General features: G+C 50.5%; 1 long non-coding RNA gene across 1 annotated transcript; it reads right to left on the bottom strand.

Moving 5' to 3' along the window:
• Positions 1 to 176: 176 nt before the first annotated feature.
• Positions 177 to 22466, bottom strand: LOC123954287. The gene is made up of 4 exons (XR_006821057.1): positions 22316 to 22466; positions 15066 to 15171; positions 6002 to 6395; positions 177 to 884 (listed from the first exon to the last, which is right to left on the bottom strand). It is a non-coding gene; the product is annotated as an uncharacterized LOC123954287 (long non-coding RNA).
• Positions 22467 to 26687: the final 4221 nt, after the last annotated feature.

The raw sequence follows: 26687 nt of genomic DNA on the forward strand, positions 1-26687 counted from the left end.
AAGGAGGACATCTAGCCAAAAGACCCCAAGAGAGGGGAACAAAGTCAAGATACTTACCAGCAGAGAAGTGTCCCTAAAATGTCATCTTACTCGGCTTTCTCTATACATTAAAGCTCAAATGATACTTAGTGGTCTTAAGTGCCTTTATTTTCACTTACACAGTTTCCAACTTTTAATCAATCTTTTTTATTTTAAATTCCATCTAAAACCATCAGTGAAGGGAGAGGACTGTAAGGGGAGAGGAGGCATTCGATGACAGCAAGATAAGAGCCGAGGCACCGGAATGATCCATCACACTCCTGTTCCAGCACAGCTGTGAGCTGGGGCTTGGGAGCCTGGGGCAGGTAGGGAAGACAGTCCCTGCCCCTGCAGGGCAGCCACACGTGCAGGGAACCATATTCAGGTGAGGCTGCCTGGGAATGGACTGAGGCAACTGAGCAGGGAGGTCCAGTCAGGGAAGCTTGGAATCCAAACCCAGACGGGGGTCAGGGCGCCCCAGGTCACATCCCAGAAAATTTCCAGCGATGGCAGAGGGACCACCAACAAACAGTTGAGCTGGGGCACACATGCTCCAAAGTCCAAGCCAACAGATCTTCCAGCAGGTGGTCAGGTCTCCCTTTAGCAGGTAGGAGGGCTGGGAGAGACATTGCAAAGGAAAGAAGAAAAAGAAAAAGTCATCTGATCTCGCTCTCACTGCTGCTGGGGGTGAGGATTAATATGCAGCAGGAGAGACGATAGCTTTAAAAGGCCAGGAGCTTGTGTGATTCTGGGGCTGAGTCCACATGAGAGATGGACGTAGGGAGCCCCTCTCCAGAGGCTGAAGAGGGCTTCCAAGTCTCATCCGTTATTGCCACAGCAGCCTGGGCCGGATCTGCAAGAGGGAGCTGCACGAAGGGAAGGAGAGAGGAAAGGAGAGAAAAGGGGAGAAAGAGAGCTATGGCAGCCACACCCAAAAGTCCATCCTGCTCACCTTGATGCAGCCATGCCTGCATTCGGAAGTAGATACCAACACCCCCACTGATGTCCATACCCAGAAATGCACCAGCTGAGGAGCACAGCCAAGGAAGCACTCACTAATGCATGCACAGGGCAGACTTCTAGATACTGACGATGCACACAGAAGTACAGGGGTCCTGGAGAGGACACACATGCTGAACAGCGATGCTTACATTGATGCCAACAGAAAGGTGTGGAGCCATGTCCACAGATGCTGGCAGGGGGAGGCAGCCGTGCATCAGGACGGACGCACTGGCATGCGCACAGCTGCACATGCAGTGAAAGATACACACACATGGACACCGGCGCATACAGATATACATATAGATATACATATACATATGTCTATATGCATACAGATATACATATAGACACACATACACAGAAACTGACAGATGTGTGTGCAAGCTGTTCACCTACACACAGATGTGCAGACACACACACACCCAGACACACAGATGTGCACAACTACCTAGATCTATCTATTCTTATATTGATATGTGATGCATATATATACACGTTATTAAGAACGCATGTTCCCGGATGTACCCTGGGCTGCGTGCACACACACGAAGGCACGCACAAGGACATAGTCAATACTGCAGGCACATGCACACAGCTCGGCATCCCTGAGCTGACCAGCTTCGAGCCAGGTGCTCCCCCGACCCACCCCGGCCAACCGCCAAGCCCTGGTTGGCTCCCCCAGGTACTCAGTCCCTCCCACATCTCCTGTCCGCCTGCTGGCCCTGGGCCAGGCCCCAGGCTCCTGGAAGGCAATTGCCCCACTCTTCCAGGTGCCGACTCAGCCGCATTTCACACCCAGCTGTGGAGCCAGGCCAGTGAAGCTTGCTGGAGCCTGCTTGGGGCAGCAGCGCGGGGGCGGCGGGAGGGAGCCAAGATCCTGTAGTGGCAGAGAGAAGAGCAGCCTCAGTTGCTGTGCAGGCCTGCCTGGCAAGGCTTGCTCCCTCAACTCCAAGTCATCCACCCTCTGCAGGTCTCGGCCTCCCCACCTCTGAAATGGGACAATGTGCCCGTCCCGCTGACGGTGTCAAGTGTCCATATCACGTCCCAGATGAAAGAGAGGTTTTGCCTCACCTTGTCTTGTCTTTGCCTTAAAGTAACTCAGAGAGGGGCGCCTGGGTGGCTCAGTGGGTTAAAGCCTCTGCCTTAGGCTCAGGTCATGATCCCAGAGTCCTGGGATCAAGCCCCGCATCGGGCTCTCTGCTCAGTGGTAAGCCTGCTTCCTCCTCTCTCTCTCTGCCTGCCTCTCCGCCTACTTGTGATCTCTGTCTGTCAAATAAATAAAATTAAAAAAAAAAAAAAAGTAACTCAGAGACACAGGGCGAACTGCCCCGTGTTACACCAGGGTGCAGAACTCTGGAAGGGGAACTGCAGGGAGCAGACAGGACGGGAACCCGGGTGCCTGCTGCAAACTCCAGGTCGTTCCCGGTCAGGAAATACGCAGCGCAGAAGCTGCCAGTCCCATCACTTGCCCACAGCAGACATCATTAATCGATCACAGTCTCTTCGGGGGAACCCAGACTTGGCCTGGACATCCTTCTCCATGCACTGCTCCAGGCAGACATTCGTAATTGGCCAGAGCTGGCAGCTAGGATGACACGCGCTGCCATGCTGTCGCTACTTCTAATTCATCTAATTCCGAGGGCGGATGGGGCAACTGAATGCTTTGGAGGAACACGGGCGGTGTGCCTGTCAGAGGCATTTTAGCACTATTTCCAAAGGCTATTGACATCCTAGGCTCCCCCCACCCCCGCAGTCTTATGACCTACACTGGGGTGCAGGTTTAGGGACAGGTCCCTGCCGTTGCTCTGTTTCACAGAGGGAGACACTGAAGTTCCGGCGAGTGCATCCAGGGTCACACAGCTAAGGGCCAGAGTGGGAGTGGGATTCAAGCCTCGACTCCTGTCTCAGTCTCTTGGACCACCCCTGGCCCCCTGCCAGCCAGGCCAGGCCAGAGTGTGTGGGCCTGGGGGAGCCAGCGAAGCAGGGGGGCCAAGAGGGGCCAGTCTCCTCCTCGCAGAAAGGAATCGACCCTCCAACTAATTGGTTCAGAGTGCCTCTTTTGACCCTAATTAGCTATTTGTCATGTCCCCATTTGCATACCAGAAAAGATGCAAATTTGCATATTTGTAAATGAGGCTGAGCCTGGATGTGGGTTCTGGAAGAGCTCCGCGGTTGCTGGCAGGCAGGGAGGCAGCTGGCTCTTGCCACTGAAGCATGGGCCGTGGAATGAGGAGATTTGGAAGACAGCTCCTTGGCTTGGGGCTGCAAGGTGCTCTCAGAGGAGGTCAGACAAGATGGCCCACTTCGCTCCCTCCCCTGGGGCTAAGTGGTGGGCAGGGAGAATGGGTGAGCCCAACGCTGCTATTTTGATTAGATGAAACAAGGAGGGGGGAATATAAAGTAATTTCAGGACGCTCTGTGCTGGGAAGCCTTCTGTTCCCGTCCTTGGATAGAATCTGTAACACTTGCAAAGGGGGGGATGTCTCCCTCCACCTCGCTAGAGAGGATGAGGTTTAGAAGGGAATGGAGGTCAGGGGGAATCACACCCTTTCTCTCTCTCTCTCTCTCTCTCGCTCTCTCACACACACACACACACACATACACACACACTCTCCCACACTCTCAGATGCACACATACACTTGTACACACATCTACAATTCACTTGCACAGGCACGCACACACACCACACCCACAAGCCTCTGCCCCCCTGGAGCACCCTTACACACAACACCCCAGACCCACAGAGATCCACACACAACTCTAACGAGAGAGGCACATTAGCACATGCAGACATCCCCAGACTTCCCGCCACACACACATTCACGCCCTTACACATACAGACACACACTCAAACACTTGAACATAGATGTAGGCATACAGACTCACTTAAGCTGTGCATAAATATTTACATACACACGCACACACACACAAGATATACACGAGAACATCCTTGCTAAGACCAAATTCCCTGGCAAATTCTGGAAATTCGGAGCCCTTTGCCAGAGTTTCTGGTGCCTCGATGGGAGGAGACCAGAGAAGCGAGAGGGACATCCTTCCTAGAAAGGGAGCAGGTGTAGCCCCAGGAAATCAGACCCCGAGGAGTGACTGGTTCTTTCTCTAGGAAAGCAATGACTAGCAAACGCCCTGGTGCCTTCTGGGTTTTTGTCTGGGGCTCAGAGCAGGGTCTGGGTGGGCCTTGACAAGCAGGAGAGCATGGCAGGGAGGTTGCGAGGAGCAATGCTACAGTGCTGGGGCCTGCCGTGCTTTGAGTTGGAAAGGATCATGCTTCCTCTGATTTCCACGCTGACCTCAGCGGCCAGTGCGGAAAGAGGCGGCACAGAGCTGCCACCCCTTCAGGCACGTGGGCACCAAGAGGCCAAGCTCGAAGGGAGACTCAGACCCATAAGGTTTCCCAGGATTTGGGGCCCGGGTGCTGGACATGGGGACCCAGAAGCCCAGGGTCAGGGACCGAAGGTTTCCACCACTGCTCCCGTCCCCAGCGTCTCCTCCCCAGTGCCCGCACCCCAAAAGGCAAGCTAAATAGCTCCGTATTTGTAAATTAAATATAGCTGTACTCCAGCTTTCCGAAGCGCTGGGAAGGAGAGAAGGAGAAAGAAAAAGAGAGAGAGGAAGAGAAGAAAAGCTGCCGCCCTCAGGAAAGTCTGGCTGGTACAGATTGCCTGAGTCATGAATATTCATCTGGCGAATGAGGAGAGCGGGAGTCTGCATAACAGCTCCACCCACCCAACTGAAAGAAATGTCACCGCCTTTGCCAATAAAGTGCCAAAGGAAGCCGGTGGAGGCTGCCAGCCAGACGGTGCCAAACTGCTGACTTCCACTCCCAGGCGTGGAGAAAGCACATTGTTTCCGGCCCAAGGAGCCGCCACTCGGGGCTGGGGGAACGGAGCTGGCTGCTCCGAGAGAACGAGGAAGAAAAGTGACACCCGCCACCCACGGGAAGCCTGGTGGGCAGCGCGACTGGGCTCCGGCCCTCTCCAGCGCCCCTCCAAAGAGGGGCTCGAGCCAACCATTCAAGGGTGATCGCCCTGGCCGACCACGGAGGACCCAGCTCCTGGCTGAGAGCTCCGGGAAGGAATCTCAGGAGGGTCTTCATGACTCCTGGATGGTGACCAGAGCCCAGAGGCTGGGGGATAAAATGAGTGTCACTTTGGGGCCTAGAAGTCCACAGTCACCTTGGCCCCACTTTGCAGAAGGGCACACCCCAAATGCAGGTGACTCTTCCCTCCTCTCTTGGGGTCAATCCTATTGTCTCTTCTTTCAGGAGCTCTTCTCTGACCCCTTTCTCTAGGACAGAGTCTGGCTCTCCGTCTCCACCCTCCCCGTCCTGAAAGCTTGCCTGGATGCCAGTCCTTTTCCTGCCCAGGGTTGTTTCCCCGCACCCTACCCCAGGGCTGTGAGCTTGGGGGTCCGGGGCCATGGCTGACGAGACAGGCCAGTGTTCCAACCCAGCACAAGATTCAGAGATGGCCTCTTGAGCAGTTGGGCCAACAGAGGCATTTTCCTCCATCCATTCCTCTCCCAGGCCTTTTCCACATCCTTGGTCCTTTCTGTTGCCCCGACCTTGCTCATCAAGTCCCCAGGAGGTCAGGCCTCCTGTTCCAGCAGCTCAGTCTGGGCCCGTTGGGATGGGGACAGGCGCTGAGTGGCTGGACTCATATCCCTCGGCCCTGCTCCCCATGAAGAGAGCAGAGAGGTTTCAGCCCCCTCGGCACCCCATCCTCATGGCGGTACCCACTCCGTGGTGTTACAAACCGGCCTCGCCTGCCCACCAGTCGGCCACAGCTGGTTCCGTCCCATAATTGCCTAAATGAATGGAATAAGTGGAGATGGAGAGAGGACGTTCTCTTAGTACAGAAAAGCAATTAGGGTTGTGGGCGTCTCCAGCTGCTGCTCCGATTATGTAAAGTTTGGGATGTGTATTTGGGACTTAATGAGAATATTTATGTGTTCGCTCCTTACCTTCACAGAACTGCTCATTTCAAGCACTCCAAGTACTCTCGGGCTGAGTACATAGCAACACGAGCCAGGGGAAAAGCTCCAAGGTAGCAGCACCACCTCTGGAGAGCTGTGCTCTCGGGGTTCGCAGACCCCCAGAAATCAAGGAGGACACCCATCTGAAGCCTGGCTCCCTTCTACAGCTTTCCTTGGCAAGTCCATGTTCTGCTCGAGGTCTCCAGGGACTGAAACTCCTTTTTTGCCTCCTTCATGGTTAAAGTATCAGCAACTGTTGGAAAGTTCTTTCTGGAACTGAACCAAAATCTGCCTCTTCGCCACATGCCTGAATTGGCCCAAACCTCGTCCCTGGGACCTCACAGGGCAGGTCATTCCATCTGTCCCAGGTCAACCATGAGTCCTGCAAAAGGTAAATGTGTGTTGAATTGAAAAAGTTGCTGTGGTTAAGTAAGTTTGGGGAAATTCCACATCAGTTTCTTTGCTGCAGGACTTCTCTGAGCCATGGGGCACCTGGGTGACTTAGTCATTAAGCATCTGCCTTGGGCTCAGGTCATGATCCCAGGGTTCTAGGATCAAGCCCCGTTTCGGGCTCCCTGCTCGTCAGGGAGTCTGCTTCTCTTTCTGCCCCTTCCCCCTGTTTGTGCTCCCCCCGCCTCTCTCTCTCAAATAAATAAATAAAATCTTTTTTTTTTTTTAAAAGATGTGCCTGGGGTGCCTGGGTGGCTCAGTGGATTAAGCCGCTGCCTTCGGCTCAGGTCATGATCTCAGGGTCCTGGGATCGAGCCCCGCATCGGGCTCTCTGCTCCGCAGGGAGCCTGCTTCCCTCTCTCTCTCTGCCTGTTTCTCTGCCTACTTGTGATCTCTCTGTCAAATAAATAAATAAAATCTTTAAAAAAAATAAAAATAAAAAAAAATAATAAAAAAAGATGTGCCTGAGCCTTTACTGTGCTCACACGCACGAAGCTGAGGGTTAATGTCTTTGCTCACAGAAGCCTTTTCTGTAGAACAGCCTCATGTAAAAAGCACATTTTAGGAAACCCGGCTTCAGCATGTTAAGAGCAAACATTTAATTCCTTGGCCTGAGCTCCTTCAACATTTCTCCTCCACTGGGCGTGATGCCTGGGCCTCTCCCCACTCTGGTCCCCTACTACAAATGAGCTCTGCCATGTGCCCGCATCCCTCCACAACTCCAGACAAGCTCTAGCCACCAACCATCCAGAAGAGCCTTTACCTTCACTATCCAAGATTCCATTTTCCCACTGATGTGATCAAAACACCACTGGGAGGATAGGCCGCTGAATCCCACTGAGCGTCTCCCCTGAAAGTCCCCCCACAAGCCACAATTGAACCTCAATTCCTTATTCTGCTCTCGGACCCTGCTCTCAGACTCCCTCTATCCCAGCTGTTCCTGCCATGCCTTCCCTGGACAACAAGATGGTAAGTCATGGTGTGCCCCCAAAATATCTGGACACCAACTAGTAATTCCCACGCAGTCGGGCTTTTCACAGCATCACCCAAAGAATACACTTGTCCCAGCATCTAGCCCCCACAGACCCGCAGACAGAGCACTCCAGTCATGCTGGGCTCCAGACCCAGAAGTCTCGCGGGGCCCAGGCCATAGCCCACACCTGCACCAGGGGACCCTGGCTCCACCAGGCCTCCCCTCTCCTGTACCTTTAATCACTCCCTCCGTGCCTGCCTTCTCATCATCCCTCAAGTATGTGTTCAAGCCCAGGCATGGAGAAGAGGCTCATCTCACTGGACCAGTCCAATAGATTCTAGTGGTTCCCTGGCCTGGCTGTTGGGAAAAAGGCGTCGTTGAAACTTCCTCAGGTTCTATAGGCTGGTTAGTGATGCCCGTTAGGGTTGGGGAACGGGCACGGCGGGGCCCACGCCGGTTCATGTCATTCCCCCAACAAAGCTCAGTCCCTTTCCCTCCAATCAACTTTCCCGAGCTATCACGCTCCTTTCTCCCATAACAAACACCCACACATAATACACCCACGAATGGCCCCATTCCCCCACCCAAAGTGCTCCCTCCAAGGTCACCAACAGACTCCTTTTTGTCAAGTCCTGTACTGTTGCCCTGTTGCCGAGTGCCTCCGCAGCATTAGCTATGGTGGACCTTTCTCTGGAAATTCACCCCCCCCCCGCCCACCCTGTGGAATTCCAAGGCAATCTGTGTCCCTGGTGGTTCCTCGCCTTCCCGACCATTCATGCGGCTCTTCTCCCATTTCATCAATGCGGCCATGTTCCCGGCCCAATTTTCCAGCCTTCTTTTGCTCCTACCGAGGCACACCCTCCCTCTGAGATCTCGTCCACAGCTTGGTCCTTGGTAAAAGCCCTCTGGGCTCCTCACATGTCCTCCTAGGATCAGTCCTGCTGCCTACAGGCCACCGCCAAGAGCCAAAGGTCTGAAAACCCAGCATCTTCTCTCTCTTCCAGAATGGGCTCCCACGCTGGGGTTTCCACAATGCATAATGGGGTTCAAGGATCACATTCCTGGCCTGTGTCTTGACTCCTTATCTGCATCCACGAAACCACCACGTACCAAGTCCTCTTATTGAATATTTATCTAATTTCCAAAATAAAAACATAGCTTTATTATTTATTCTGACTGAAGAACATGATATATCATCAGTATATAAAAAAAAAATCAAACCAATACTTAAAAGTACGAAAAAGAAAGTAAAAATCACTCAAAATCCTACCACCCAGATATAACCACTCCAGCATTTTGGTGAACAGCCTTCCAGACATATCACTATGCATATATACACACAGAGATCTATGTATATAATTTATAGATGAGGAATTGTATTATACATACTGTTCTCACTGACACCTGCTTTTCTCTCTCAACAATATGTCATAGACATCTTTCTATGTCAATAAATAGAGCTCTACAAAATTATTTTAATTACTTCATAGTATTCCATTGTATGTATGTATCAGATTTTATTCAGCTGGGTCTCTATTGATCCTTTAGAATGTTGTCAAGACTTTATTGTCATAAACAATATTGTGGTAAATATCCATGTGCTTATCTCTTTGCTTATCTTGTGCAATTACCTCCTTAGGATAAAGTCCTACAAATGAAATTGCTGTGATAAGAGTATGCTATGTCCAGGGTTCCTGGGTGGCTCAGTTGTTGAGCATCTGCCTTCGGCTCAGGTCATGATCCCAGGGTCCTGGAATCGAGTCCTACATCAGGCTCCCCGCTCAGTGGGAAGCCTGCTTTTCCCTCTCCCACTCCCCCTGCTTCTGTTCCCTCTCTTAATGTATCTCTGTCAAATAATTTTTTTTTTTTAAGAGTATGCTATTTCCAATTGTGCCGCTCTGCCCTTTTGGCAAATGTACCACAATGTACTGCTCATTAACACCAGCATGTCTGCGCACACCCTCTCCAGCCCCGGGTTTCAATGTTTGGCCAAATCAGACAGCAAAAGACACTCATTCTTACTGTCTTTTCTTAAATTTTTAGTGAAAGTAAATGAGTATCTTTTCATGGGTTTTTTTGTCTTGGGGGGGTTTTTTTGGTCATTTGTAGTTATTTTCTTTGTGAATTTCCTGTTCATGTCTTTTGCCCATTTTTCTAATTAGATATTTATCTTTTTCTTAATGAATGGTAAGAGTTCTTTGCATATTTGAGATCAGATTAAACAATTATCTCTTATATATGCTTTTCCTTTCTTCACTTTTCTTTTAATGGTCTTTCTGGTACTTAAATTTTTAATCTTCATATATTCAAATTTATCAATCTTTTCTTTTATGATTTCTGAGTATCCCAACATGTTTAGAAGGAAAGTCCCTAGCTTAAGATGACCAAAATAGTCATTCATATTTATTCATTTGTATTCATGAATACTCTGTAGTCTTCATGGCTTGGTCTTATTGGAGTAAGACAGAAAACCAGCTTGCGTTGTAATGGCTGGCCCATGCCAACATCATTTATAAAATAGCCTATATTAGGGATGCCTGGGTGGCTTAGTTGGTTAAAATAGCCCATATTTTCCCAACTCAATAGAAATACCATTTTATCACACACAAAATTCCCTTAAATACTTATATCCTTTCCAAGCTCTGTATTCTGTCCCAGTGATCTATGCTTACATAAGAAGTTTAATTATTGTCCCTTTATAAAACATTTTAATACCTGAGAGGGTAAATATTCATCATTTTTCTTTTCAAGAATTTACTCTTTCAGGTTAGCTTTATATTATTTTTGCTAAATTTTAAATAATCCTGTTGGAGTATTGATTGGATTATCTTAATTTTGTACATTCACTTAAGGAGCATGGACAGACTTATGGCATTAAATCTTTTCACCAAAGAACTAGGGATAATTATCCAAGTCTCTTTTCTATCCCTCAGGAGGTCTTTCTGCTTTTCCTCATGCAGATTCTACATGTTTCTTATAAAGTTTATTTCCAGACATTTTGTGTTATTATTTTCTTCTTCACAGTATGGACAAGGCCTTTTATTTTACCTTCTAGGTAGTCATTTTGTAAATAGAAAAGCTATTAGTTTTTGTGTATTGTTTTGTTACTGGCCATTTTACTAAACTTTATTTTTTCTGTCTGTTTTCAGGAAATTATCTTGGATTTTCCAGATAAATAATCATCTTATCTACAAACTGGAATTATTTTCTCTCCTCTTCCAATATGTATCTTTTTTATTTCTTGTCTAATTATAATGCCTAGCAGTTTAGGGAAAGTGTTTTTTAAAATACTGATAACAACAGCTGCTATGGTCTAGTTTGTAGCTTTAATAAGAATATATCTAGGGTTTCACCAACCTAATGTCTCCTGTGAATCCTTTCTACTCCTGTGACCACTATCCTGGTCCAGCCCGTATTAATTTGTCATCTGTGTCATCACAAACGGGATGAACAAGGGTACAGGCTTTGAAGTCAGATGACCTGGGTTCAGGTCCTGAATGTCATTTAGCAACCAGACAATCTTGTTAAGTTATTCAAGATCATTGAAATTCCAAAAAAAGGAGGGGGGGGTGGTTGTAAGGACTAAGTGAGCTAATCCACATGCTATGTGCAGTATCTGTAAATGATGATGTTTTTTGGTCTTAGCCCTCAACTCCTCCTTCCAATCCTACCCCTATTCCATTCTCAGGTTGACCTGCCCCAATACCACTGCGCTCACAGCACTCTACCACACCCTCCCCTGCTCACAAGACTGCAATTATCCCTCACTGCCTACAGAATGAAGGCCCAAATTCTAAACTTGTGTCTGAGATCTTCCATTATTCAACTCCAACTTTCTTCCAGCCTGACTTCCTATAGCCCCATACACCCCCTCATCACACATCCCTCCCAAACCTTTACTCCAGCCTAGATGTTCTCCTCACTAATGGCTGCCTAATACCACACAGGTCCTCACTCTCCACTCAGATCCCTATATCAGCATTTATATGTATCACAAGTAATACAAAATTAAAATCTAAATGGGTTTAATAAAGTAGATTTAGCAGCTCACTTAATAGAATAGTCCAGATGCAACAGCCTTCAGGCACAGTTTGATCAGGGCTGGAGCAACATTTTTCTGTGATGTTTCAGGCTCTTCCCACCTCCATATGTTTATAATAGTCTCCGGTTGTGTTCCCAGTCACCAGATGCCTGCCAGGAATTAGATCCACAAGCTACCTCATTCAAATCCAGATAGAGAGATTGGATGTCTTTCTCTAGTCATCTAACAAAAATTCTGGCCTTCGTCTCACTGGGCCAATATAAACCAATCCTTGTGACTGTGTGTTGACTGGTGTAGAACCAACCCATGTGCCAAAAATGGGTCTGGGGGAGAAGGATTATCTTGGTTGCCACCCAGGACTCCCCTCCAGAGCCACACAACCATTGGAGATGGGTCAGGGGTCAATGACCTTAACTGCATTACAACCTCTTCTGCCTCACTCTCCTGGGACTCAGGCTTCCTTTAAGGCCCCAGAGTTCTGATAATGTGCCCACTCCCTTTTAGTTCCCAGACTCTCTGCTCAACACATGATAAGCACGGCCATATAGAATTTATTTATAGAGTCATTTGTCTGTTCCTCCCAATTAGTAATCACAGAACTGATTAATAAAGTCTATGAAACACTTTATACAAGGTAGCCCTTTCGACCTTCACAACAATCCTCTGAGACTCAGAGGGTGAAGTGACTTGCCCTGTGTCACACAGCCAGAGATGATGTTGCCCCAAATGCCACTGCAGTAAACTTGTGCTCCCTCTCTCTCAACAGACATGCACCCCACACACTCCGTCCTCCAACTGCCCACTCAGACCCGACCCAAAGATGCAAAAACCCACACCCCCAGCACCACCTCCTTTTTCCCACTTCACCTCAATTTCTTGAGCTCTTAGACTTCCTCCAAAAAGTACAAAGAAAGTTTTCTTGCCAGACAGCAGATTCTAAGATTTGTGTGACAAGGCCGGGTACAATTCAAATGACTCTGGGTGATTTAATCTGCTTGGGGCCAGGGTGGTAAATCAGTGCAGCCCAAGCTGCCACAGCCGTCCCAGAAACCCACGAGCCGAGCTGCTGGTAGGAGTTTATCTGCAGATCTGCAGGTGAGGGGCCTGGAAGCGTGAACCGCGGCCCGGGGAGTTCCCCTCTGCTGCACTCGGAATACATCTGGAGGGTCCGACGACCCACAGCCTCTTCCCGGCCTACGTGTTCCACCAGGAAATTGCTTTCCCAAGGATGCGGCCCCGACTCCTCTTCTCACCTCCCCCCTGCCTCTCCCCTCGCTCCGCTATCAGAACAGCCCCCCGCCTCCCGAGTCCAAGCCCCCACTGGGCTTCTCAGGGAAGGAGAGCAGGTCGTCGGTCAAGCTCCTACTGAAACTGCAGCCTGGCTGCCAGGTCCTCGCGCCCCCACACACACCCATTACCTCATTTCATCTCCACAACAACTTAATGAGCGAGGCATGTCCGTCCTCAGTTTACAGGTGACTTAATTGAGGTTCAGAGCGATTAAATAACTCGCCCAGGGTTATTACACACCGGGCAAGGGGGCAGAGCCAAGATTCAAATCCAGATTTCTCAGACTCTCAAATTCTCCTCCTGTGGCATCTGCCCCTCTGTGGAGACCAAGGGGAAAGGAGACAGCAGTCTTCCCTGGAACCATGTCCTTTGAGAAAAGAGGAGACTGAAGGGGAGTTGTTGCTTGGAGTGAATGAAACGAGAGTTTTTCCCATACACGAGAGATGTCAAAGGAGAAGGTAGGCACACTTAAGAGGCTCCGGCTGTATGCTGAGCAGGTGCGCCCACATGGGAGCCCTGTGCCAGGTGCCCGACACCCAGCATCTTCCCCAGGAGTCTGTCAGCAGTGGGAGACTGATAACCACTCCCCAACCCGCAGTCTGGAAGAAACAGAGTCCCCGTTTGTAGCATTTGCCCACTTCTGGGATGTAAGTACTCCCACCATGGCCAGCTTGGAGCCACCCACGGGACGTCCCTGACCACAGAGCTGAGAAGGGATCCCTTGGGTCGGTTCTGGAGCCAGCAGGAACGCATGCCAGCACACCACTGCTGTAAGTGAGGTTTATTAAACCCACTCAACAGATGAGACCCTACAAAAGGACACTCGGGCCTGAAATCCATTTCTTGGCAACTTTCTTAACCCACGTCTGTCCACAGCCTCATGCTCCCTGAACCAGGGGCAGCACAAAGGGCAGAAGGAGACCAGAGGGCTGAAGTCTAGCAGACTGAGGTTCAACATCAGGAAGAACTTTCTGAATGCCCCTCCAGGCTGCCAGGAAGGCAGTGTCTCACCATGCCCCGCACGCACTGAATGCTCCAGAAAGAATGAATGAAGAAATGAGTAATCGAATAAATGACAAAGCCATTACATTGACTCTTCAAACTCACCAAATCCCAAACTGAATTCATTCATTTTCTTTCCCCAGAAACCTAATCCCCCCCTCCCCCAGTATTTCCTGTCTCCGTTAGTACCACCAAGCCAGAAACCAGGGGGCCCTTGACTCTCCTTCTTCCTTGCTCCTCACTTGCAAGCAATCAACAAATCCTTTCTCCTCCATGTCCTGGTTCCTCCTGAACAGATGCTGTCCGTAACATACCCGGTCTGTCCCATGGTTCAGACTGTCACCATCTCTCTCTGAGCGGACACAGTACACCCTAACTGCCCTCCCGGCACTCCCCCAGGCCTGTACCCACTCCCAGCCCTTGTCAAATGCATCATCAAAGCTGTCCACGTGATCTGTCAAAGTCGGCCTCTGAGCATGTCCCTCCCAACCTTTCCATGGCTCCCCATTACCCAGTGCATGGAGTGGAAGTCCCTGGTCCTCCAAGGTCTGACCTCATCTTCCATTCCCATCTGATCCCTTTCCTCTTTGTCTACTACACGTTGGTGCTGATTCTGGAACAATACCACACTACATAGTGTCCTCTACACATCCTCCAGGCCCTGTTCATTCTACACTCCCTCCCCCTCCCACCTCCCTTCTCTTAGCCTCGAAAACTCCTTTAAGACTGAAGTAAGATGATCTAGAAGATGATTCCTGGGGGCCTTTCAGACTAATATTTCATGATGACTCTAATGCCAAGTCCTCATGGTCAAAGCCTTCTGGATGTTACAGTCACCACCTCTCTTCATGGGACCCTAAAAGGGTCTTTAGGGGACTTCTAGTTCAAGTCCATCTTTTTATAGAAGGAAAATCTCAGGCCCAGAGAGAGAAAGGCATTTGCCCAAGACCACACAGCAAGTCAGCAGTGGCAGAACCAGGGCAAGGAGCAGGCACCTGCGTCTCAGCCCAGGACTCTCTCAGCAACACACTCTCCACCCTGATCCCTTGATTCCAGCACAACCATCCTGACTGCCCCACCCCGACTCACCTCTGCACACCCAAGCTAGATTAGCATCTTTCCTGCCTCTGCTCACACAGCAACAAGGTCATTCCCTCACCTCCATTCAGCTTCCAGGGCATTCCACCTCCAGGAAGCCCACCTTGGTTATCAAGCTAAACGCACCCACCTCCCACATCCTTCCCCAAACCCCCTGTATTGGTCAGAACCCAGCAACTACAGTTTGATTCACTCACAGTGGTCAGTATCTTGTTCCATCTTGCCAGGTAGGACACACCAATGTCTCATCTTCTTATTTTCCCTCTCCTCCTTCTCCTTTTGCATCCTCCAGCTGATACCCAACTGTTCAACGTAACAGAGGATAGTGAAAAGAACATCTGAGGTCAGGCCCGTGCAGGGTCAGATCCCAATTTGGTAGATCCCTGACTGCTCAATCTTAATCCCTCTGTGCCTCGACTTTCCTTATCTCTAAAATGGGTCCTACCTCCCAGGGTTGCTCTGCGGAGTGAATGACATCACCCATGTTACAGGCCTAGTACTCAGTGGGCTCTCGATAAATGACAGCTCCTTTCCCCACTGCCTTGCTCGGTGAATCCCCAAGACACTTGGAGAGAAAAGCTCCTCTGGGCTGGGAGGTGGGCAGACTTGTGGACATTTTCTCTCCCTCCCATTTCCAACAGGCGACAAGCAGCCTGTGTGCAGAAACGCAGGGCGTATCCAACCCCCTTCCGCACCCCCCAACAATCTGCTTTAACCTTCCTATCTCAAATGCCTTGTTTATTTTAATAGCACCCGTTTCACTTTTCTGTACATGCAAAAAAGAAAAAAAAACTTATAAAAACAGATTTAAGAGGAAAAGAAGTATTTCATTTCTGCAGCCCTGTTTCTTTCTCAGGAAAAAGTGGCTGTGATTCTGGCAGGAGAGCGGGAAGCTCAACAGCTTCACTTCACCGCAGCTGCCAGAAGAAGTGCATTTCAGAGTGCAACAGAACCTCCAAATTAAACAGTATGTCTCCCAGCCAGGCGCTTCCTGTGCCCGATTCAGCTTGGCAGGTGACACCCCAGCTCGAGCAGGGATCCAGCCCCGACATGAGCAACTCGCGAGGCTCTCTGTTCCTGCCCACCTCCAGCACAGAAGATCTGGCCCGGCCCGGCCCTGGCAGAATGCTGACCTCCAGCATGAGGCTCCAAGAAGGGAAGGAGACCACTGGAAAGGGAGTGGACAAGCCTGGCCAGTGGCCAAGGGGACCAGGACCCCTCCCAGTCCCTGAACATTCAGGGACCGGCCCTTTCCTCTCCCCAGATGAGGGAGGTTTAGCATAAAGATCAGACCCAAGTTCAGGAAATCTGCGGCTATTCCTCCTCCTTGAAAGCTGTCATTTCAGAGGGCTACTCTGGATGGAATCCAAGGGTCACACTCCAGAAGGGCTCTGCTCCACCCCCCACAAGCTCCCCCTCAAAAGATGAAGAACCGAGAAAGCAGAAAATAGCACCCGACCTTCAAATATGCACAACAGAGACTGCCCCAGGGCAGAAAGCTGGCTGGGCCAGGACGGTGGTCCCCCTCCCTTGTCCCAAACCCCATGCCTAGTGATTCATACTGAACTTACTGTCCTTTGCACTCCTAAATTGCTTTCTCACTTTTTCCAGTAGACAAGATGAGCCCCACATTTATCCCTATGACATTTCGTCATGCTAAAGTCGCAGTATCGCTCTCTGTTGCTGAGATCTTCCAAGATCCCGTCTCTGCTCTCTGAGTTTTGTTCTGTCCTTTTTCTCTGTTCTGTCACCTGCTGTTACAGGTCTACACCCTTTATATCTCCTTCTGGGTCCTTGGCCTATACTGGTCAGAACAGGGTGAAGGCAGAGCCCCACACCTGCCTCTAAAGGCCTTCATAGACCGACCCAGTGCTCCCTCTCTGAACATCCCCAGGCCGCCCTTCAGCCAGATGGGAGCCCCCTCCATGCCCTCACAGCCATCCACTGTGCCCTCAAAAGCTGGAGAGACCCTACCTAGCATCTCAGGAGGCAATGCGATACTACAGAAAGATCCAGACTGGAAATGCAGCCCCGTCAGTCTTGGGAAAGTCATTTAACTTCCTGGATCCTCCATATCTCAACTGTACAATGGAGACCGTCACCTTTAGCGCAGGACTTGGGAGATTAAGATCGTGTATGAGAAGTATCCAGCTCACAACAGGTGCTCAATAAATAACATGTACCTCTCCACTCCACACGAGCTCGTTTCCTCACCCACCAGTCATGCAGCTGTCAAGGACCTGAAAGAGTTGCCCGGTCTTAGTGAACCCAAGCTGGCTCTAGCCTTCTTCTGGCTCTGGCCTTCTTCTCTAAGCACCACAGGTGCCACCATTCATACGAGGCCCTCATGCTAATCTGAGATCAGCCAAAGCCCTGGACTCCTGTCAAGGCAGGCTTCCCTTCCTGGACCTGTGTAATTGGTTTGTTTGTTTGTTTTTTTTAAGATTTATTTATTTGAGAAAGAGAGAGTTCGAGGGTGCACCCATGAGCAGGGGGAGGGACAGAGCGAGAGGGACACAGAGAATCTCAAGCAGACTCCCCACTGAGCACGGAGCCCCATGCCGGGCTTGATCTTACGACCCTGAGATCGTGATCTGAGCCAAAATCAAGAGTCAGACACTTATCTGACTGAGCCACCCAGGAGCCCCTGTGCCATGGTTAAAATAAACCAGTAACAGTAGTGATAACAGTCTAATCCTTCCAATCCCACTATGAAATAAAAGGGATCTCCATCTTGCCCATGAAGAAACTAAGGTGCAGAGACCTTCGAAAGATCACGCAGCAGGCAAGTGTGAAAGCTAAGCACGGTTCTGTCTGACCCTGAACACCATCCTCTCAACATTAGATCATTTTTCCTAAATGCCAGCCTAAGGGGGTGGGGGCAGACTTTGTCTCTAACCCCCTTGCATTTGTCTTTTTTGGCCTTGGCCCTGAGTTGGTTGAGCACCTTTGGGTCCTGGTATTGTCAGCCACAGGGGTGGGCACACCTCACCCCCACGTCCCAGCAGCTCTGTGGCCACCACCTTCACATAATAAAAGGGACTGGACTGAGGCGCCAAGCCCATTGCTCCCTGAGACCGGGACCAGTGGGTTCCTTGTCTTGCCCACTGGAGCTGATCTCCACATGTACATCCTAAGCTCCTTAACTCCTTGCCCTTGACTCCCCCACAGCCGAAGCACGGATCCAGGCTGGCCCCTCTTCCCCAGCCCTTCACCAGGACCCAACCACCTGCTGCCCAGCCCTGACATCTCTGAACTGACCACTGAACCCCCAGTAGCCAGGATTCCCTCCATCCAAGAGGCACCCCAAGGCCCCTCTTCCCAGCCACGTGTCCAGACTCTTCAGATGCCGAGCCCAACCCCCCAGCATGGCTCTCTTCCAGGATGGACCACTAGCCTTCACCCTCTGACTCCTCCTAGCCCAGGGTGCAGACTGGTTGCAGGGGGAGGAAATTCCCTGTTTGGGGCCCGGTATGCCCATGGGAAAAGGAGGGAATGGACCCAAGAAGCTGCTAGGGCTGGGGCTCAGGCCTATGGCCACCAAAAGGGCAACCAGTCAAGGAAAGGACTCCTGGAGATCCCAGGGGAAGCTCTAGTGGGTTTGTGGGCAGACCCTTGATCATGTCCGATTGGATGCCCAGAATCTGGAGCCTCTATCAGAAAACTGCCCGACAGTCCTCAGAGGATGAAACTTTGGAGCAAACCCACCTGCCTCCCAAACACAGTCACCCCCACAGTCAAAAAAACAATGAGCCCTTCTACACGCTCATCCCGTAAACACTTGCTTTACAAACCCATTCACAAAATACACTGTGAAAATCCACTCAAACAGAAGCCCATCAAGTCATTGAGTACACAGGGACCAAGCACATGCCACCTGCCAGGCACCGTCCTGGGCATGGGGGACACATCAGTAGCCAAACCAGACAAAGGTCCTACCCTTTGAGAGGTCTCTCATTCTCACTGGGACACCAACAGTAAAAAATAAACTTAAATAAGTAAATCACGTAGTGTACTGGAAGGTGATAAGGACAGGAGGAAATTAAAACCAGACAAGGGGAAATCAGGGGCCCTGGAGAGGGAAGGCAGCAATTTTAAGTAGGGTGGTCAGGGCCTCATTATGAAAGAGATACCTGAGAGTTCTTAGCCACATCTGCACAGCCCGAGGCTTCTGGGTCGACAGCACAGTTCTAGACATTCCATTCATGTTACCTCCCACAGTCAGGTAGATATTCCCAATCATAAACACCAGTCACAAAAACCTACTTAGGGAACCAAACACCACAAATCTGGGCCACTCCAGGCAAGAAAGTTGATAAACGCCACCAAGTCCGTGGGGACGACCACAAGACCCACCTCTTCTGGCTCATGTCTTCTGTTTCTTCCTCCACGTACTGCCTAAATCCACTGTCTTCACCTCGTCTTCTCCACCTCCCTCCCAGACACCCTGAAGTCTCTTCCTCCGTCCTCGGAGCTCCCTCGGAACCGATCCTGGAAAGGGAGGCAATACTCTCTTTCCTAAGAAGTACCTTCCCCTCCTGTCTGCTTTCCACACTTGATCTGCTCCTTGCTGATGGCACCTGCTACTGGTCCATGCATGGGACTTTATGATTAACAGCATTTTCAGGCAAGGAAAGAAAGGGACACGGAGGAGAACACTTGAAGGAGACGATAGAGTCATTCATTCATTTGTGTGTTTGTTGCATGAGTATGTATTAAACATTCACAAGGTCACCTGTGCCAGAGATGGTTCTAACGGGGTGGGGCAAGGGAGACACCTGTGAGCAGAGCAGCTGAACATCCTACCCTCGTAGAGATTACGCTCTGGCAGGGAGAGAGAAACTGTCAACAAAATAAACACATAAACAAAGAGTGACGTTCAATGATGATCAGCATTATGGAGAAGATTCAAGTGGAAAAGGGGTAGGGAGGGGGTGCAATTTAAAATAAGGACGTCCTCTGATCCCAGGGTCCTGGGATCGAGCCCCGCATCCGGCTCTCTGCTCAGCAGGGAGCCTGCTTCCCTTCCTCTCTCTGCCTGCCTCTCTGCCTACTTGTGACCCCTGTCTGTCAAATAAATAAATAAAATCTTAAAAATAAATAAATAAAATAAAATAAGGATGTCCTCACTCTCACGAACACTTCCATTAAGAAAAACATACCCACAGATCACTTCTCAAACTCACTGTCTCTCTCTCACACACACACACACAAACACACATACAACACACCTTCCCCTGAACATACACACCAACACACTCAGCACGCACACACAACCCCAAGCCCAGTTTACTCAGAAACACACCCTCAAGGTCACACAGAGACTAGAAAGTCAGAACAGGACCCTCGGTAGCCAGAAGGAAAGGCGGGCCAGAGAGAGACCCCGACTTGCCCAGGGCTAGCAGCGGGCCAGTGACAGGCCAGGTATGACTCCGGCCCCAAGTTCTTTCCAATACACCACACTCTCCCCTGTCCATTGGCCACCACCCCCAGCATGCAACAGAGGTTCCCACACTTGTCAAGTCCCACAGGGAGGCACACAGGCTTGCATGGGGACACACGCATGCGCACAGACATGCATATTCACACCCAAACGCAAGCCTCATCCTCCTCTTCCAGGCAGCAAAGTGGGGCAAGATTTGGACAACTTCTCACAATTTTAGCTCATCCCCTTCACGCTCAGCCTCTCCCACTGACCCCGCACATGCCAACGGTCCCAGCCACCACTGCATTTTCCTCCAGCCCGAACCCAGGGCCACGGGTGCCCCAGACGGCATGTGCGTCATACAAAGGCACCATATGTGAACGTGTACATGTGCGGTTTGCCAATGCAGTGGACACATTTGTAACTATATGTGCGCCAGGGTGGGGGGAGGCTGCAATGTGTGAGCATTGTATATGTATGTATATGTGTGTGCAGGTGCACGTCTGTGCACGTGTGGGCACGCTCTCAGGAAGACAGAGAAATTTATCATCTAAATCTTGCTTCTCCGGGGGATGAAAGCAAAGCAAAGTTCGGGTTTAAATCACACCACCACAGGCAGGAGGGGTTCCCTTGCCTTACATGATTATCTGCATGCGGTGTGCAGCAGAATGGGCTGGCAGGCAGGAGGCAGCGAGCGACCCGTCAGCAGGGAGTCATTTGTTGTCTCCAAGCCCTTGGGACCTGCAGTGGCTGCTCCAGGAGCAGGGGACCTGGAGTGCAGTGGCAAGGAGCCCCTGCCTGTCCCAGGTGCCGGGAGATAGGATAGGAAGGAGCTGACATCCAACTCGGGTTTCCCTGTGCTACAAAAAAGCAGAGACCAGGAAAGAACCTCGAGGCCAGAGAGAAGCCCAGGCACTTCTTGGCCTGGAAGGAGAGGGGGTCCCTGCAAAGGGTAGACCGGGCCCCAGGGCAGCCCTCACTCCAGCCAACCTCTCCAGGAAGTCAGAGCCAGAGGCGTTTTACCTGACTTTCCTCCCTGGGTGGGCATCTCTTCCGCACCTCTATCTCCATCCCTCTTTGTCTTGGTGGGATTGCTCTTTGTCTCTCCCTATCTCTCAGTCTCTGGGATTCTTTTATCTCCTTATGTCTGAGCGGCCAGCCTTCTCCCTCCATTTGCCTGGCTGGCCCACTTCAAGTTCCTCCATCAGCTGTAACTTCAAGGCTTCCCCCTGTTGACCCCTGTCCCCTGTGGTCATGCTGGGGACACATCACACACCTCCCAGAGCATGTCATCCCCCTTGAGCCTCTTATCATTTGGGGAGACAGGCTGAGAGAGTCAGGACTGGAAATCCCATAGTACAGTGCTCGCTTCGGCAGCACATATACTAAAATTGGAAATCCCATAGTACAGATGAGGAAACTGAGCCCCCCTCAACTAGGAAGCTTGCCCAACACCACGCAGCAGGCATGGAATTAAAAATCCAAGTGTGTTTCCTGTGCACCCAGCCTCCCCTAACTCCACACTGCCTGGAAGCATGAGCAGGTCTCCCCAGTACCCCTGCCCCTAAAGCAAAGAGAATTTAAGAACTTGGTGCCAAAACAAAACCAAAACCAAAACCAAAACCAAAACCAAAAACAACTCATCGGGCGCCTGGGTGGCTCAGTGGGTTGAAGCCTCTGCCTTCCGCTCAGGTCATGAACCCAGGGTCCTGGGATCAAGCCCCACATCGGGTTCTCTGCTCCGCAGGGAGCCTGCTTCCTCCTCTCTCTCTGTCTGCCTCTCTGCCTACTTGTGATCTCTGTCTGTCAAATAAATAAATAAAATCTTTAAAAAAAAAAAAAAAAAACTCATTGCCAGACCAAGCCTTGAAACTGCCTCCAACTCACTGGAAATTGTAGAAAACCTAAGTGCCGAGATGGGAGGCACGGGGTGTCTGCATGTCCTCCCACAGACACCCCATCACCACCCGGCTCTCCCCCCGAATCCAAAGTGTCCGTATGTCCCACATTCCCTGGGCCCACCTGGAACAGATGGGCTTCCCGCTTCTTGAGAAGGTGCCTCCCGAGGTCTCAGTCTCCCCATCTGTACAATGGGAACTGTGGGTCTTGCTTTCACTGTTGAGCCAGGCTCCTGCACCTGAAACACAGCAGCTCCTCTTCCTCTCCGGGACCCTGGTCCCTAAAAGACCTCTGACTTCAGCCACTTCCAAAGGATCCCTGTGCCCCCCAGGGGCCCACGCGGGCTTTAACCACGTGGCAGCCTGGCAGCGACCGCGAGGCTGCGGGCCCGGAAACCAAGCCCCATCTGCGGCAAGGTCCACCAGCCTCCCGAAGCCTCTACCGCCGCCTCCAGCCCCCACCCGAGAGGCGTCAGCACCAACGACCCGCCAGGGCCTGCCCATTTTCCTTTCTTTTCATTGCTGGCTCCGCGCACGGTTATAGAAGCAGGTCTCCACAGAGTAATTTACTGGCAGAATCTCTCCCAGAATCCAGCTTGAAACCAAGCTGTAAAAACAGCTTCGAGTGTAAATAATTCATGCAGACAATATGACTTTTTTATGTAAATTCGGTGCATTAACCCTCTATTATAATGATGGACGACAGATAGGGGCGACGTTGCCTTGGTAAGAGCTAATGGATGGCCGCCATAAATTCACAGCACATTTTATTGTGTTGCTGGAAATTGTGCCTTCAGGCAGTGCTGTTTACTTTTATGTAAAACTCTAGGTTCCCTAAATATTACAAATATTTTACATCTAGCTCCTCAGCATTTGGGCTCTGCCCACAAATCAAGCTTTCTCCATGTGAGTTGTAATTAAAGGTTTGTTGTTTTTTTTTTCCTGGGACAATTATCTCCAACTATAAAGAGAAATATTTTTCCCCTTTAGATGTTCCGTCATTGACTTATTAACAAATCCTTTGAAGAAGGAGGTGGGAAGCGACTCACTGTGGTACTTGGCATGAGTGGATCCACACAAGAAGGGGCGCTGTGGGTCCAAGAGCTTGGTGGCTGGCTTTTATGTCTGCCTGCCACTCTGGTTTATTTACACATATGATATTCCGGGCCTTCCTCCCACCCCCCTTTCCTTTCTATAATTCATGACCACTTTAGCAGGGTAATTCCTCCAGCCACCTTTGCAAGAGATTGGCCCCTTGCAAGCCCCCTGCCCATGCTCCTCTGAGGGTGTAGACGGCGGGACCTCACGCCTGTGAGGGTCAAAAGCAGAGTCTTCACAGTTGGCTGCCTGTACGCAAGCTGATTCACCCCTTTCTTGCCCTACCCCCACCCCGACCCCCTCACAGGGCCCAGAGCACCTGGGACGGAAGCTCGGGTTGCCTGCATTCATTCTCGTCCAGTTCAAAGTGCTGGACTCAGTCCCTGCCCAGGCGGAAGTCATGAGGATGCCATGGAGTCTTGCACGAGGTCTGGGAAGAACCTCAGAAGCTTCTTAATGAAGGGAGGCAACAGCTGGAGCAGCAATCCTCCTTAAAAATCACCCTCACCCCTGTTTGTTATAGTCATCAATATTAATGGCCACTCTGTTAATATTCATATAGCCACGTTAACATCATCCAGAAGCTCTTGGGATCTCGAAGCCCTTCTAATGGCACGTGGATTCTGCCTCCAGGGCCCCCACCCTCTCTGCCGGTCCCTCCCCATGGGCATAACACCCATCCAACACCCATCCCAAACCGCCCTCTCTGAGCAGCACCTGCCTTCGGAAAGCCAGAGCCACGCGGGATTTGACGTGATCTCAAAGTCCCAGGGACTCTGTCGTGAGGATGGCACAGAGAGACGGAGAGACGTTTCCTGCCTCTCCCAGGGGGCACAGGAAGGTTCTGGCAAAGGCGGCTCAAGAAAGAAAGATAGTTCATTTCCCCCTAAGGGCTCATTTCCTGCAGAGTCAAAAAAAAAAAAAAAGACACGTTGGTTAAAAACAAAGATGAGATATCATTTTTCATCCATTAGATTGGCAAAGATAATTATAATAATAATGGCAACAGCAGCGACCAGCTTTCTTCTTATACATCGGCGCTGTGCTTAACCCTCTGTGCCTGCTCTTAGCTGAATCTCGTCACACCTTTACGGACAGCAGGATGCAGTGTGAGATGAAACGGACACTCTGCTTACCCTCTGACCAGCAAGTCCAGTTTTAGGAATCACCTGCCTGTTCACAGTTGAAACCACCGCTCCCTCTAAGAGAAACCCTCTTGCCGTTCTCTTCCACATCCTCCTGTCCTACCCCTCTCTCTCCCCTGATCCTGTCTCTTGCCCATTCATCTTTGGACCTCATTGTCACTGCCTCAAAGAAGTCCTCCCTGACTCCCGAGTCTAGGTTAACTTCTCTTGTCTTACTCTCTCCCAGCCTGAACTTTTCATTCATGCTTTGAGCACTTTTCCTTTGTACTCCCTATCACGTGCTTATTGGATCACGATTTGTGTGTAAGCGCTCAAGCCATAAGTTCATTGCACAAAACCACTGTCTCCCCCGCCGGCAGGGGCTGGATGTCCCGTCTCCTCACTACATCACAAACTCTGTAAAAGCAAGGACTGACTGTGTTGTTTTACTCACCCTTTCAATCCCTAGCCTAGCACTGGGTTGGCATGTAGGATGCACTGGATAACATCTGTGGTATGAATGAACGAACGAATGAATGAGTGAATGAATGAATGAACGAATGAATGAGTGATTGAATAAAAGAATGAATGAACAAATGAATGAGTGAATGAATGAATGAACGAATGAATGAGTGATTGAATGAATAAATGAAATTCACAAAGATATATGCACATGGAAGTTCATTGCAGGGATATTTGTAAAAGCCAAACAATTGGAGGAACACACACCACTATTAGCTGGCGACTGGGTCAGTAAAATGGGATCCCTCCGTGCACACAATGCAGGCATTCAAACTGAGAGGTGGGTCTCCGTGTATTGATATGAACGGTGTCCATGACATATTGCTGAGTGGGGGAAAAAAAAGCAGGTGACAGAACAGCATGTGTCGTCTGATCTCACTCGGGGTAGAGCTGCATACGTAGAATCTATTTGTGTATATTTATGCACAGAGAGAAGTCTGGAAGGACGTTCACCAAAATGTTATGTGGTTATCTCTGGATGGTAAAATCTGAGGTGATTTTTACATTTTTCTTTGAACTTTTCCATATTGTCTGAATTTTTTGCAAGGAGCATATGTATCCTTTTTTACCAAATGATAAAGCTGCTTTCAAAAGAAAAAGTATAGGTACATTGGGCAAGGATGGGGGGTTGCCCTGGGAGGGGCTCCATCTGAGGCCAGGGGGGACCAGACAGAAGCCGGGCGAGGGGCTGTCTGCCCTCTGGCATGGGCTGGGCACACCCCCCCCAGGCCCCAACGGGGGTGTGGGGGGAGACATTTCGGGCCAGAGCCACGCCCACCGCCCCAGCCCTTCTCCAGGCACACCATGCCTGTCCAGAGTGGAGTTTCTAAATAGGGATTTCCACATTTGATTCTTCTGACATGCTTTACCGCCTCAGAGCTATTTTGCAAAATTCATAGCGGTTTTCACAGGCTCGGAGCTTCCTGGGACCAATTCCATTTTGAACAATAGCGGAGTGTCTGCTTACGGGCGGGGTGGGCCCACCCCAGAGCAGCCTCCCAGCCTCTGTGAGCTGGGACTGTGGGGCTGAGTGTCGAGGCCACGGCATGAAAATACATGAGCTTGCCCTTGTCCTCGTCCTCACCCTCCTCCCGTGGAGGAGAGAGAAGGAGGAAAGCAGCTGCCCCCCTCCCTGCCCTCTGGTGCCAGAGGGGACTCCCCCCCCAGGAGGTGAGCGGAACAAAGCCCTTCCCAACATCCCTCCCTTCTTACATGGATCACCTCCTGTGGGGGTTTCCTGACCTAAGAACCACCTAAAGCCCTCAGAAGCTAATTGACTTGGCCAAGTCAAGGTCACAGGGCAAGAAAATGGCAGGGTGCAGGACAGAAACCAGAGCTCCTGCTGTTTGCCCAGTGCATGCATGCCTTAATTTTAAAAAGGCTTGGTGCCCCATTCCTAAGATCAATCCAAGAGGTAAAGCAGCATGGTCATTACCCCCAAACGAAGCCATAAAAGACCCATTACTGGGCTCCCTGTCCTTAGCCCTGCCTTCCCTCACTCAGTACCCAGGATGATTTCTACACAAAGTGCTCACCAGCTATTCCTCTGCTTAAAAGGTTTCTATGGCTTCACACTGCCTATTGGTGGTGGCGTAGGCGGGGGCTCCTAAGCTTCTTAGCCTGACGCTTAAGGTCTTTTGTGATATGGCCCCAGTAGCACTCCAACCACAGCCATCCCCACTCCTCCCCCTGCACACTTCTGCTCCCAATGACTTCAAATTCCCCCAGCCTTCCCTGCTGTCCTGCCTCCAC

The sequence above is a fragment of the Meles meles genome, chromosome 1 (assembly GCF_922984935.1).
Source record: "Meles meles chromosome 1, mMelMel3.1 paternal haplotype, whole genome shotgun sequence".
In the NCBI taxonomy this organism is placed as follows: Eukaryota; Metazoa; Chordata; class Mammalia; order Carnivora; family Mustelidae; genus Meles; species Meles meles.